Source organism: Hyposmocoma kahamanoa, unplaced genomic scaffold, assembly GCF_003589595.1.
Source record: "Hyposmocoma kahamanoa isolate Upper Pololo Valley unplaced genomic scaffold, ASM358959v1 65, whole genome shotgun sequence".
Lineage (NCBI taxonomy): Eukaryota > Metazoa > Arthropoda > Insecta > Lepidoptera > Cosmopterigidae > Hyposmocoma > Hyposmocoma kahamanoa.
In genome coordinates this window covers 7,919,862-7,935,863 of record NW_020653853.1, presented here as the reverse complement: position 1 = coordinate 7,935,863, position 16,002 = coordinate 7,919,862, and positions in this window count along the sequence as shown.

Below are 16,002 nucleotides of genomic sequence, written 5' to 3'. Positions count from 1 at the left end.
TGGCAGTACCCCTCACTTCTTTGTCATTTAAAGCTTTATGTGGCACTGAAACTGCTAATACTTGTCATAACTAACTCATTTTCAATTCGATAGTTTTCGAGATAAATGTCCATTAACATTATCAATAAAACTGAAACTAAATAATATATATATAAATCTATTGAGGAGCTTGTTTCACTGATCCCAGATAAGTTAATAACTCAATTTCGCTAAAAACGTAACGTCAATAACATTAGTTATGATAAGGCGAGCAGTATGGACAGGTCACAAAGTGCACGACTTGTTCGTCAGTATAAAAAAATATGAATAAAAATAGTCAACATAAAACGAAGTAGCGTAACTAATAAGAACACTATTTCGTTGTATTATTTTTTTTCTAACTAAAATCTATAATTATTTTACTAATTTGTATTAGACAAAATGCACAATACACAGTACAATATAAATCTATCCACGATAAACAAAAATGTACATGTAAAAACTGATTAGGAGCACATACAAAAAGACAACATACTAAAAATAACGATCTCTATCACTATATCCCCTAAGTTACAAAGCATACAAGAGGTTTTACGTCTGTATACAGTCCGATTTGCATGTGGCCTGGTGAAAGTGCCTTTTTCTAAGGCTTTTATAGTAAGACTAGTGTAAGAAGAGCTCAGACAGATTATAATTAATTACATTTGCATGGAATAATGGCAATCGTCCTATACAATTTGAGTTCGTTTGAAGATAGAACGTCCTAAGTGCACGTTGCAATTCTTCTGGATTCATTCCTAGAACGTCCTGCAGTAAACTAGACTATATATAGTACGCTGATGAACAACTAGAGTTAATTATAGAACTTTCTATATATTATAGTGTAATATTCTCACAAATGTCATAAAAGGGTAATTTTCAGGTTAGTTTTCTCAAAGTAAGTAATCGGTGACAATTTTTATTATTTAAATATTGTAGAATATTATTATGAAATACCTACTATTTAATATTCTAGTATTGTATCCTGAAATATTATTAATATTGCCCGATGATTTACTCCAATACTTAAGTAATAAAAATTGCCACCAAAATTAGGTAGACAAAACTAACCTGAAAATTACCCAAAAACAAATTTTAATAAGTTTTTTTTACGATAAATGTACCTATCGAGTTCATGGATTTTTGCGATTGTTACACATAGGAACTCAAACTAATTTTCCGGATTTTAATCGCGTATATTTCTTTTTTGGTTGGTTTGAAAAAACAAATATACGCGATTTGAATTCGGAAAAATAGTTTCATTTCCTATGAATAAATGTACCTATTAACATTGTCTGAGCTCTCTTTAAACCGGTTGAACTCTAACAAGCCCGCTAGGAACAATAGGCAGCCGGTGAGTAGACCAAGCACACTATTGACTGTAGATATAGTTGACACGAGTACTCGCCTCGTGCAAATGAAAGAACTTTCTTCTCAACAGTTTCTACGACTTTAAAGCATCAGATTTTTATTATTTAATTTTAGTATTCGCTGGTTGTAAAATGGAATATGCGTATTTTACACACAGAAAGTACACTTTATACTACACGATGAATATACCTAGTCTATATGATATTATGTAATCTTTATGAAAATAGGAAACGGTTTTATCAATACCAACACTCTATTTGAAAAGTTTTAAAAAATAGCAGTACTTGTTACCTAGTATAGTCGGGTATGATTCTGCAGATTACTGCTGTGTTCCGGGTTGTAGGGTAGGGAGAACTAACGAGTATAGGAGACTTAGATTCCGATATTCGGAAGGCTAAGATTTGTAAACCGAATTAACTTCGACTAAGCAAAAATGCCGTAACCTAATGGTTCGAATCCGGGTTCGCACTCCTCAGTTTTTCAGAATTTATATTCGAAATTTAATTTGAAATTTCCCATGAGGTTTTCAGCGAAGGAAAACATCGTGATAAAACCTGCACGTCGAAGAAGGTTCACAATTAACCCTCGGAAAGCGTGTAGTGTGAAGTCCCCAACCCGCAATGGGCCAGCGTAACAGACTATTACCTAAAACCCTCGCCTGAGTGAAAACTCGTGCCCAGCAGTAGGACGTACAAATGGGTTGATGATGAAATAAAAAATGATAAAATAAGCAAGTTTTTCGTATTTATAAAACGTTTAATTACGAAGGAAAATCAAAATTTCTTGCTTGATAAGGTTCGTTTTGTAAATACGAAAAACTTACTTAGCTCGCCATTTTTGTTCCTTCTTCTTACCATATCGATGGCATACACTATAATATTGTGGTGTGGCCCAGAACTCAACGACGCGCACCGACCGCTCTCACAGCAGTAGTAGCCACCTTCAGTCTTCATGCGTGCAGGGTTAGAACACGCACGGCACGATGTGAGATGGGTCATCGTTTGAATCGCATCGCGAAAACAGTGGTTGTAAACATCCGAAAATCCCCACCTGAACAAATCGTCCTTACTCCAACCAACCTGAGTCCAAAGCTTATTTAAAAATTTCCGGATCGGCCATGGCAATCCGTGTCCAGGAGAAAGACTCTCAGAAGGCGGCGCAAAGGTAGATACTTAGTCGAAATCAATGTTCATTTTATAAATATTACCTATTATTATGGAAAAGATGTACACACGATATTTAGTTCCCAAGATTTTTTATGATATAAATTGGTTAAGAGATGATAAAAACTTATGTAAACATTCACTAAAGCGTAAATTAAAAGAGTACATCTTAAAGTTTATTTAGTTAGTTAACTACAAGTACATGTTATTATAAAATAAATATATTAGATATAATTAAGAGTGTACATGTTGCCAACAAATTCCACAGCAGTGCCTTTCTTTAGTACTTATTTGAATTATACCAGTAAAAAATCTCAGCCTCAACATTGCAAATTTTGATATGCCTTCCAACCGCTGAATAGTCTGGCTGTTATAAAATACAGCTACGTATTATTCTACATCAAGTGTACGAGTCAACCAAAATCAAATTACGCGTAAAAGCTTTGTCGAAACAGAGTATACAAGGACGGGAACAAATTCAATTCCTACCGGAATTCAAATATTCTATACGTCAATCTGAAGTTTCTTTTTTAATTGTTGGGCACAGTAGGCGATTTCTCAAGCCACTCGACGATTCCCCAGACACCACTCGATTTTGTTTTGACACACGCCACTTGTCAAAGGATACTCTCCTATACAGCCACTAGATTTGAGGCACGCATCCCTTAACAAAAACACTAATCGAGATGCCCATTCAACTTTTTTCCAAGTATGAATGAAAAGTCACAATAAATCGTGACTCGGCAAATGAAACAAATCTAATAAAAAGTTGTAGAGATGAATGTTTGTTGCTTCATCCCTCGCATATTCAAATGCATGGGATGATTTGAACTACCGTACACGACAAGACAAGAAATTTTACATCTATGTTTACGGTTGAAGCACACAATAAATAAAGTAACTGGAACTTTTTAAAATATTATTTGGAAACCTATGTAAGAATGCGCAGGTTTCATTAATTATATTTCAATCAAAACAGTAGTAACATACCGTCTAAAATTAGGTCATACAGAATACACTTTAAAAGCATTTGCTACAACATATCTCCGCAGCATGAATTTATACACTGTCGGCAATATTAGAATTAGAATTCTTATAAATTTGGACAATGACTTTGTATTGTTTGTATTGGTACGCACTCGAATTCCACGTTCAAACAGGATGTCGGTCTGCAAACTTGACGCCTCATCTGCAGTTTTTTTTTATTCGAAGATCATAACCAATTCAAACCAAACTCGTTCAGGCAACATATCGCACGGTTAATACAATAGTGTATTAACTCAAAAAGTGTTTTTTTTCAGAATCTGATGAAAAACGAATTACTCACTACTCGTGAAAGGTTATTAAAATGTATGTATAAGTTAAAGTTTATTACAGACATCTAAATAATTTCCTACTAGCCAAATAAATTTACAAATAAAAAGGAAAAAATAATTTAATAAATTTTTGAGTAAGGACTGTTTTGTCCAGAACTAGGTCACGAAAAGTTTGTCTCATTTTGAGTTAAGTAGATGTTATATTTTAATTTTTTCTTACAATATCCCAACGACGGTTTTATTGGCGTGTAGAGAATCAAATTTTACGTTCAGCAGTAGTATAATCTTGAATTTCACATATTTTGAGTTATAACACTATTGTAACAGCAGTGCGATATAGGCATGTCCTATATAAGGACATTAGATGAAGGTATGAGAGGAAAATATTAGGTATATAAGATAATCTAAGTTCTCTCGAAAACCTCCTCCCTCCTTTTATAGGAGGAATAGGCCAAAAAAGATTTGAAGCTTTCGAATTGTTTAGCATAAAATAATTGAAAAAATAAATAATAGAAATTTTATTAGATGTATAGCTATTTCATAAACAGCTGAGTCCGAGTAAATTTTGCAAAGAATATCCAAATATGGGACGCGCAACGAATTGCATGGTATTCGTTAGGACATCGCATGCGTCTGCTCTACAACGCGACACAATACTCGATAATTTGCATGACGGCTTTTTATCGATACACTGCCGCTTGACACTGGCAGCTGCATCGATTCTGCCTCGCTAGGTATCAGTTTCGAAAAAGGAAGTTTATAAAAAAAAATATGTTGGTAGAATGCACGATCAAAATACTCTATCATACATACTCTGTCATACAGCCTTATAAAATAATTTTAATGAAATAAACGGTGAAGTGTGGGGAACCATTTTTTTTGGAGAACATTACGTAAGTTTTTATATTTAATTACATGTAATTAAAATTTATAACGTTATAAAAAGAACGTTTTTATTAAAAAAAAACTCAAAAGTTTGTTGAATTATGTAATACATAGATGTCTATTTGCCAAGTTTTATTGAAATTAGTTTACGGAAGGTGGGTGAAATGTAATAAACCGGATTCATCCTTAGAGGTGGAATAGTTTCTTGAAATTTAATTTGAAACCGCTACTGAGGTACTCCCTTTTCAACACAAAAAGAATCATCAAAATCGGTTCACAATTGTGACCATTACTTCGACAAATGTCGGAGTAATCGCATAACATATTCAAAAAAAACCAGTCAAATTGGGAACTTCCACCTTTTTTCAAGTCGGTCAAAAAGTACGCGATAAATCGAATTAAAAATATCGAAAGATGAGGTCATAATATACACATTGTAGTAGTAGATCTAAGTTAACATAACAAATACACCTAAATAAAATTCCATGACAAAAAAAAAATAAAAAAAACACCGCAGCACGATACTCTACGTATACAATACACCCGCATAAAGTTAAGCGATAAAAAAGTAAGTTAAAATACTGCAAACGAACGCTACACTTACAATTATGTTGATTCAGCGGTTTAAGTTTAAAAATTTTAACATGATACTGTTCCCAAAAAGCTAAATAGGTCATTTAAGTCTTGTTACCTCCTAATGAGCAGAACTTATTATACAATTTGTACCCTTTTGGTACAATAAACTCTTATGTGATCGTACGTCAAAAGTGATTTGATCACAGAACTTAGACAATAGATTTTTTGTACTTATTAAGGTACCGCCTCTCAAGCAGAGGACGTGTGTTCGAATTCGAGTTCGCACCTCTGAGTTTGAGCGAAATTTAATTTGATATTTACAATGAGCTTTTCGGTGGAGGAAACACTTCACGTCGAAAACCTAGAAAACACAAACACATAGAAAACGTGTGAAGTTCCCAATCAGGATTGGACCAGCGCGGCCTAAATCCTCGCCTGAGAGGAGACCCATATCCGGCAATGGGGCGTATAAATGGACCGATGATAATGATGACGGTGATGATGGTGGTGGTGGTAGTGGTGGTAGTGGTGGTGATGGTGATAGTGATGATGATGATGATACCCCATTGGTAAGTCCCTATCTACGAAATATACAGCGTTGCCATTTTTTTGTATTACAGTCTTCGATAGTCAAATTAAAAGGCGTGTTTGTTTACTCGTTTTCAATAATAGGAAGGCACCCTGACTATGATAATTATTAAAGTTAAAAAATGGTAATACAATATTAAAATTTATAAGTAGAAAAGTTTATAAGTAAGAAATTTCACGACGGCCGTGCCCTGGGGCATTGTTGCCATGGGCCTTGTTGCCAGCCTTCTGGCAACATTTAAGCTTATTCTTTTGCGGAAATAACTACCAGCCCTGTGGTCACCGGAGGGTTCTACGAGGCGATCCGACAGCTCGTTTGCTAGAAGTTTCACCAGTGATCCCCAAGGACAGGGTTTCAACCGCAAAAGGCACAAAGCTATAACACTGAGCAAGGTTGATGTATTAAATTAAGTACATATAATTAATACAGCATTTTAAAATTATACATGAAATTTATTCGCATACATCCGACGAAGCTTGCAAGCTAAACCAACAAAGATACATCCGCGCTTATTTTATGCAAACGACTGTACGCACGTATACATAAATTTACACCCATTTAATACGAGAGTCCTTTTACTATAACACATACGTGACTGTTCCCAGTGATTTACTATTATTACCAGTAAATAAAAAGTGGTAGGGGAGCAAAGAGGTGGAGCGAAATGCTTTTGTAATGTCGGCTACGGGTAGGGTCCGAAAATAATGCTCCCGCTACCGACTTTGTAATTGATTCGCTTATGTCACACATCGAGTTCACAACTGACGCGTTCGACTAGAATTTTAGTGTGAACGAAGTGCTAGAAATAAAAAAGTGAAATAATAGAATGCTGTTGTTAGCTACAGCAAAGTATTTTTCAGTGAAATGCAATTATACCGTCCTTAATTGAAGATTGTGTAGTGAAATTAATGTTCGTAATTAAAACTCCGAAATGGATTACACAACAGGAACTACGTCTCCGATGAACAATATGAGACCAATTTTCGGCGCATACGCCTTTCAAGGTGAGTCTCAGATTGTTATAGTCCATAGACACGAAAGGATCCAGAAAGATGAGAAAAACCCGATATGCTTAATTACAGTGTTCCCAGGTACCAATAAAACAAGCAATAATACGTCGGAATCAAAGACCCGAAATCAATATCGGCTATTGCCTAAACAATAAAAAATTGGGCACAGCGCATTACATTTATATTCCATGAACGGTTCCGTAAAGAATTATTATAACGTATCTAACGTTAACTACCTAGATTATCCAAATCTTTCTTTATTGCCACCACAGTGACTCATCATTGAAAACCTGCAAATCAGATAGGTACAAAATTCATAACGTTTTACCTACAACAAAACGTTCGAACACAATACGCGAAACCCTAATAAAATAATAACAACCTCGTCATAGTCATATTCCCATTTTTAACGTGGACCTCTAAAAAACGAAGATACCTTTCAAAGTGCCGCTTATTAACCTCTCATCGAATCCGACCGTAAAATGTAAACTCGATAAAGCCACCAATTAAAACTAAATATGAGAATCTCGACAATCAAAGCTCGAGCCGCTACATCTGACACCGACCAGCATTTCTCCCAAAAAATAAATCGCGTTTTTTGTTACCGATCCAAGGTCGCATACGCAGCATGATTTTCGCCTTTCGACAACCACGATTACCGATCGACGCCTGAACACGCCAACCCGAAACCTCATTCTCAACCTTAACATAAAGCCGTGGCAATGATCGCACGTTTTTTCTCAGCCAATTCGTGTTTGCCGTGGAATACAAGACGGGGTAGGTGGTGATAACAACAATGCTTTATGAAAAGGTTTAGCCAACTAATTTGTTTTTTCTCAGCTACTGTCGATCTCGGTAGCGATGCAACCTTTTTTTGTTGTTGGAGATCAATCAGTCAAAATAACAGTGTGATACCGCCTTTGATGCGATCCGGCTGGCCTGTTTTAATCTCGACTGATACATGATTAGATCACCGATGATGCAGCACGACGAGTAACTGATCCGGAATTGGACGAATAAAATGCTTCACTTGTAGGATTAAGCACCGGTTATTATACAGTATACACACACTTAATCTAAATTAATATCGTTGACTGCGACCACCAAAATATAAAACCTATAAATCGCCGCTCTTTAAATTCATCTTCTACATTTTAATTAAGACAACCGCAAATTACTTTATGGTCTGTCAAAACAAGCCGTGGTAGCTTAATGGTTTGACCTATCGTCTCTCAAGCAAAGGATCGTGGGTTAGAATCTTGGGCGACATTTATATAAGAAATTTAATTTTAATGTGTGTGAAGTTCCCAATCCGTATTGAGCCCGCGTGACCCTCTCATTGTGGGAGAAAGCCTGTGCCCAGCAGTGGGACAATATATAGGCTAACTACTTTGTTAAAACAATGTAATCTTGCTACTTATTAAACAAAAACAATTATCGTGTTCACTGACATTTCCTATAGCATAGATTTAAGAAACTTCTTTATGCTTTCTTTAACCCGTATACCTATCATCGTACACTAAAACGTCTATGTACTATATCCTAAATAAATTAATTGCATCAACTCCTTTATCAACAAGGAATATATATTGTTCTAGGACGAATATACCGCCTTTTATTACGAATTAGAGGCAATATCAGCATATAGAATTTTTGTACACTTTTCATTCCGTTCATAATGTCTCTTTGCAAATATGTGCAAAAGCTAACCACAACAATGAGTCACAAAACGTCGCGGTTCCTCTACTGAAAAAAATAAAAGACATAAAATGAAATGATGTCAATGACATCATTATGACCATCCGTCATATCACGCAGCCCTTCCAACTGTCTCCATGGCATACAGTGATGTCATTGGAGATAGTTTTTTAAATATAACTTTTTGTTGACTGATTAGTGAGCTGTTCGCGGTTTCTTTAGTTCAAGTTCAAGTAAAACACTTGCAAATTATAATTATTTTTAAAGAAAACTGAAAAGTTTGCTTAATTTATTTCTCATTTGTTTCGTTTGTAAGTTTAAGTAAGGTCCTTACTCAAGAATAAAAAATTTCATTTCAAATATCCTAAATAAATAAATTACCTACTAACGAGAAACATAAAACTACTCCAGTACAAGTAAAGTACTCCTATAAAACTAAGTAAAATGCTGTTTGAAACTAAAATGGTCATTAAATCGGACATAATGAAAGTAATAACGAAGTAAAAGCAAAAGGAGCCACTGATTGTGACTTGAGATTAAATCGGGAGCTGAATTCATCTGCACCATTGAGAGAAACACAATAGTAATCAAGGGAAGAAATGCAGAAGCACATAATGATTAATTACATACGCTGATGGTCCTACCCATCAACGTTATTGTACTCCAAGACAGGACTAAGGACTTAAAGTTATTGGAATAACTGTTCTAATTCAACCCATTCAGACTTAAACAACACTTCCCTTGAATCTCTTCTTTCATTATTATACATATACCAAAGTCTCCGCCAAGCCACCTTAAACAAAAGTAGAACACAAATTAAACACAAGGATGGATATTTACGCGACAATGTGGACAGAGCCTCAGGTGGCGACGTGAGTGTGACTAGAATATAGAACATCTTAATTAGACACGAGAAAAATGAATTCCAGACGACGCCGTAGAAGTCCTTACCATTAGTTTGAAAACAATGACCAAATAACAATGAAAGAAACGGAAGGCTACTTGTTTAGCAACACAATTATTTAGACAGTACTCAAAAGTTGTTTTTGAACTATATGAAGTTAAGTACATTGTTGCCGGATTCGATATGTCTATTTACATAAAATGAAACGGATATGACGCAGCGGAAGACTCGACTTTAGTTCCTTTTTTACCCTTGCCGTTTAAAGTCGGCTAAAAATGTGGGGAATTTCTGTCATTACAGTTTCTATTTTTTCTAACGTAACAACGCGTGTTTAGCTCTGGCACGTCGCCCTCGCGATGACATATTTGTCACAAGAATGCAGATAATGGATGAAAAAGTGTAAAATTCCGATCGCGCCTCGCCGCCTGCTCGTTTCTGATTGAGTTATAAGCTATAATGGTGATTCCATTTTGTTTTTGCGCGGTTTTTCACATGAATGCTATGTGGTGAGGCGTCTACTCATATTTAATATACATTAGCGTGTCGGACCTTGATCTTTGATTTCAGCTTTCTTGCTCCGTCTATACGGGAATGCGTGTCTTGTTTATTTTGATTTGTCACCTTTGATATATGATTCTTTTTGTTATTACCCGATATACATTATTGTGGATTATTATAGCAAACATGATTGCATTGCTTCGAGTGTGGGGTTAATAACATTTTTGAAAAAATCGAGTTAAGCTAGCTACAATAATATCTATAAAAATATTTACATCGGTAATGCAATTTCGGCTCACTATTTAAGTACTTATTAGTGTCATTTACTCACACGCTTACCCTCACATGTACTTATACGTAAAGGCTAATAATAATACTTTTTACGTGCCCATTCCTGATTTATAACCACACAGCAAATGACTAATATACACAGACAAAAAACTTTATCAAAGGCGAGACAGCCGGTCGCCGGCGTTCTCTTCGAAAATGCTGCAACCTTATCATCAAGGCAGAGGATCTGTTTTGTTTACGGAAAGTAGGGAACAGGTAGGTTGGACACAAAAGCCGAGTAGCCGCGTCTTATAATCGAGTGTGCCTCCGGTTTGATAGTTAATTAAAGGAGTGAATAACATGCGGCAATGCAAGTCAGCTGCAATCTTCGGGTTATAAAGGATGATTATAGAGTCGTTATTACCCAAACTCTTGAGTTTTTCGGAATTTATTTCGGAAGGAAAACACCGTGATGAAACTTACACGTCGAAGAAGGTTTGCAACCCTCGGGAAACGTGTGAACTCCCCAACCAGCATTGGGCCAGAGTGGCGGACTATGGCCTAAACCCTCGCCTGAGAGGAGTTCTGTGCCCGGCTGTGGATGGGTTAGTGATGATATTACCCCAAAACCCAAATATTTAATTTGAGTTATTTGTGATAACATTGCAATTCCAACATTTAACTTTTGACGTAATTAACGCAAGCTTTTTTACTAATGTTCCATTATCCAAATATTATTTACACAATATTATTTAAATGCAGCATCTGGACACTGAAACTATAAATAACTATACGAATATGTTTAGTGATTGATGTTGATTGGTGCGTTTCTAATAATATACTTATTTTTTAGATTAAGAAATATTTAGAGCAGCGAAGAGATTGTTGTAAGAATCAGATTGAAGTGAAGTAGCTGCTCTTAATCAATATCAGAAACTTTGCAGGCCAATAGTCCATAGATTCTTTGACTCAAGATGGATCTATGTAGGTTACTGCACCCGTCATGTTATATGCTCTACTTTAAAATGTTAATGTAGGAATTAAGAAGCGGTAAAGCTCGTTGTAAAAGAGTTCGTCTAGGGAAGTACTTCCATCTTACCTATTTCTATCGCCAAGCAGTAATGTCAGAGTTTCATTCTGTTTCGAAGGGTAAGGGTGGTGGTAAAATGACAGGCACATGGGACTTGTTAACCACCCCTCATGGAAGAATGGCGTAAGTGGAGTTACATCAAAACTGTTTATTTCTCCATTAGATACTGAATTATAATCTCAGTACAGGGTACTAAAAACAACGACTTCAAAAGTCATTTATCCCCTAGTTTGCTACCCTTAGAGGTGAAATACTTTCGTCAAATTTAAATAGGAGCACTGCTGAGGTACATTATTTCCAACAAAAATAGAATCATCAAAATCGGTTCACAAAAGCCAGCGTTATCGCGTAACATACATACAAAAAAAAGAACCTCCTTTTTTTGAAGTTGAGGAAAAATATAAACCACATCCTCTCCAATTCTTGTAAATCTATCGACAATATTAGTCGCATTTTTGAGTATCTAATGGAGCAATAAACATTTTTGAAGTAACTCCACTTATGTCATTCTTCCATGCCTCTCAGATCTTTGTGATTTAAAGCTCTGAATGACACTGCAACTGTTATACACAGGCGTGTCACTTTGCACCAGGCGCACGAATTGTTCGACCCGTCGCTTGGTATCCTAAAAAGAATCATAAAGCGCGAATGGACGCAAACAACATATTATATACATTTTCTAGATTTTTCCAATGTCATTTATGAGGTGCTTTAAAACAAAAGCAAGTCAGATATGCAAATAGGTAATATTTGAAGCAATAAAACCGTTATCGGCGAAGTTATCGTTGCGCAACGGAGCGCATTTTGCACGGTTCTAATGAATGCCTTATGAAACAGGCAATTTATCACATGAGCCCTTATCACAGAATGCACTGATAAATTTTATATGAGAAGAAACTTAAATAAACAATGGCCATTATTATTGGATATCGGCAATACCTACATATGATAAGAAATAAGTATTATGTGACATCTAGCAAAATTCTAACGTAAACGTATTTATTTGTACATTTAACTCGATTACTAAACAAACGCTGTTCCTTTTACGACAACTATGAATCTACATGTAAATTCGAATAGTCCTTCACACTCTCTCATAAGTAATTCGAACAAGAATCCGTTTCAAAAGGGCCGTCGTCGCCGGCGCCTTCTATATCGCGTATGACCATGAATAAATCAATGAAAACAAATAGTATTCGGCTACTAGTGTACCCAAAAGCTTCTTTTAAAGATTTTGTATTGTTTCAACTCCCGTTTTGTTCAGACATTCTCAAGTATGTTAATTTATTCAAAGCAAAATAAAGGTAGAGCACATTTTCCTGTTAAGATCGAATGTGCTGTACATATAGATAGGTTTGAGGCGTAATTTGGTAGACACCGAAACTAATTTATTTAACAAAGGACCGACCAGCCGATAGAGCACTTTTTATGCGTATACAAACACATTACGTACTATAGATGTAGATATATATGTAATTAGAGATTTTGTGTTCTCTCCCGCGGATATTTCGATTAAAGGCCTTTCGTAACATAAATGCTATTACTATATTGTCGTATTCACTTTGAAGCATGCAAAATAGATAAAAACTTTGACCTATTTGTCTCAAAAGCTTTTCCGTTAATGTTGTATGTAAAAATTAAAATGTACCTCATTTTCTGAATCCTTCTATTTTGGACCGGAAATTAAAAATTCCTACTGCAGTCTAGAGACCGACAAAAAGTCTTGGAAAGATTTTTTGTGATAAATATGTAACGAGAAACGAAGCGTGTAATTTTGTCACAGGCGTCAAACCGTTTTAATAACTTCATTAAACGGGTTAAACCCTAACATTAATAAAGAAATATTAAATTAAGAAAGTATGTAATCAATTTAAAAATAGTTTTGATTTCTTAAGAGCGAATTTTTCGTGTATTAACGTAGTAGGTACTATTAGCAACAAAAACCACCTTGACTTACCTGCAAAATATGTTTGCTACTAGACTAGTATGATAAGTTTTTATTGCCTAGCTCTTAGGTTCAAAATATAGCCTTCGATCAGTTACAATAAATATATAATAAGTTACAGCTTAAAAAAAATTAAAAGGCGTTATTTTTTAGTACACAGCTGTGAGAAACGTTCTAAATAAGATTTAAAATTCCCGGAAAAAACATTGAGGAAATGAGTGAAGAGTGATCAAATGAGGGTCGGTAACGAGCTCGTGCCGGCTCAGTGACCATAGTCGGGCTTCCGGTGGACTCCGACTGGGGGAAACGTAGGAATGGAGATTGCACCTGCTGTGATTTCCACGGGCAAAGACGACTATAAACTACAAATTATACTACAAATTACTATGTCCAATAAGTCGGTGCGAAGCAATATATATTGCCCACCCCCAGTCACAATATTGTCCAGTGAAGTTGATGTACTTTTACTGTGCATTATGATATCTTTTAAATTTAAAAAAAAAAACGATTTTTTGAATTTTGAACATTATGTACATTGCAAGCACCACTGATCACAAAATATTTAGTAGCAGTAGAGCTTGCGAAAGAGTTCGTCTAGGGAAGTAGGTACTGCCACCTAACCTACAAATATTTCTACCGCCAAGCAGAATGATTGAATAATATTTATTTACTTAAAATATGGCTTACAAAGGATGGTACTCATATTTTATATACCTATTGGCATGCAAATCTATGGGTATCTACATTTTGATAGCTAAACAATTCTAAAACAATTCCTATTAATTATTAAGATTAACAAATTAATTACAATACCTAGTAAGTTATTGTCATGTCATGAAGATGTCAAGAATATAACAATAATATATATAATATTGTCAAATAAGTGAAGTGATCAATTTAATTGAGATTTATGTGTAAAAAAGTTCTTAATAGAATATACATTTTTATCACTCATGTGAACGTTACAGCGTTTCGGTTTGAAAGGGTAAAGGTGCTAGTGAAATCACAGGCGCATGAGATTTTTCAACGTATGTCTCAGGGTGACGGGTGCCCGTCAGATCTTACCGATTTAAAGTTCTGAGCGACACTGCACCTGTTACGGACAGGCATGTTACTTACCACTAGGCGCACGACTTGTTCGTCTCGTAACTTAATATAAATTTAGAAAATGTCCAGTCCAATTTATGTACTGTGCATTATATAGTAACTTTAAATTGTACTTTTTTTTTACTTCTGAGTAGGAATTATGCTCATACAGATTAAAATAAGGAAATTAATAAAAAGAAACAGGATACCCAGGAATTTTATCTAAAAAATAAATTGTAAAATCCTCGGACTCTTTTTATTTTTGGTCCCAACATATTTTGGGTCCGACACATCCCAACAGGAGGAAAAAAATTCGGCGCTAAAAAGAATAACACCGAGTCTATTACTTGTACAGCATGTCATCGACGGTTCATTAAAATACGATGACTTAACACAAACACTATAGTGGACTTCATTGATAGCCTCTGACGTAGGTTTGGCTGCATAAAAACTTCACCTGTCTGCTGACCGATAATCAACTCTAATGAGGTGCTTTAGGATCTACACGCTGTAGGCTTCCCGATGCGTTGGGATGATAGATCGTTTACAATAGCGTTTCATTCCGTGGAATCCATTGATAAGTTGCTACCAGTGTTACAAGAAGCCAATCTCACGAGCGTTGAGAAAGTCAATTACGAACGAATTTGCCTTCCAGGATAAAACTGAAAGTTGATTCAGTCATTCTTTATACAGAAGTAAACAGGGATTACTATTCGTTTACCTACTTTCGACGGTGTCAAATTATACTCGCTGCTTTATAATTTATCATGCTTCGCTAAATTCTCACCTAGGGTTACCTGTACCGATTCCCACAGATTGGTTTGTTCTACGGTAATTTTGCATAAAAATATTGCCACACGAAATCAATCCTATAGCTGTAATAAATAGAGGTATACCTACACATTTATTTACTCAACTAAATGCACATAAAATTAAATAGACCGGAGAAACTGTGATGCTGTGCTTGTTCCAATTTGAACGACATGTGTTTATTAAATTGCGCAGTCATATTGCAAACGTTTTAATACAAAGTTTCTTATCAAATGTAAAACGTACTGCTCAGAATATTAAAAATCTGTTTACTAAAATCATCATCAAACCATTTATGTGGAGACTCGCACCTTCTTCGTCGTGCAGGTTTTATCACAATGTTGTCCTGCATTGACAAGCTCATAGCAAATTTCACATTAAAATTCGCACATAAGTTCCGAGAAACTCAGAGGTGAGAGAGCCCGGATTCGGACCCACGGCCTCTGCTTGAGGAGCGGTAGACCCAACTCACACTAGCGCAGAGTCGAAGCGTCGCGTTGCGTCTTGTTTTTCAACTACAACGCATGGCGACATTAGCACGCCTGGATCACTGTGTGATCGGCGTCTGACCGTCTGAAATCGCTCAATCTGCGATTCCATATTTGCATAACACAAATTTGTACCTTCATCATTCAGCCATTCGACGCCCACTGCTGGGCATAGGCCTCCCCCAACGATCTCCACGACGATCGGTCCTGCGCTGTCCTTGTACCTTAATAATGGAAAAATATAAATCAATATGCAATGGCGGAAAACATGACGCGTCGCGTACT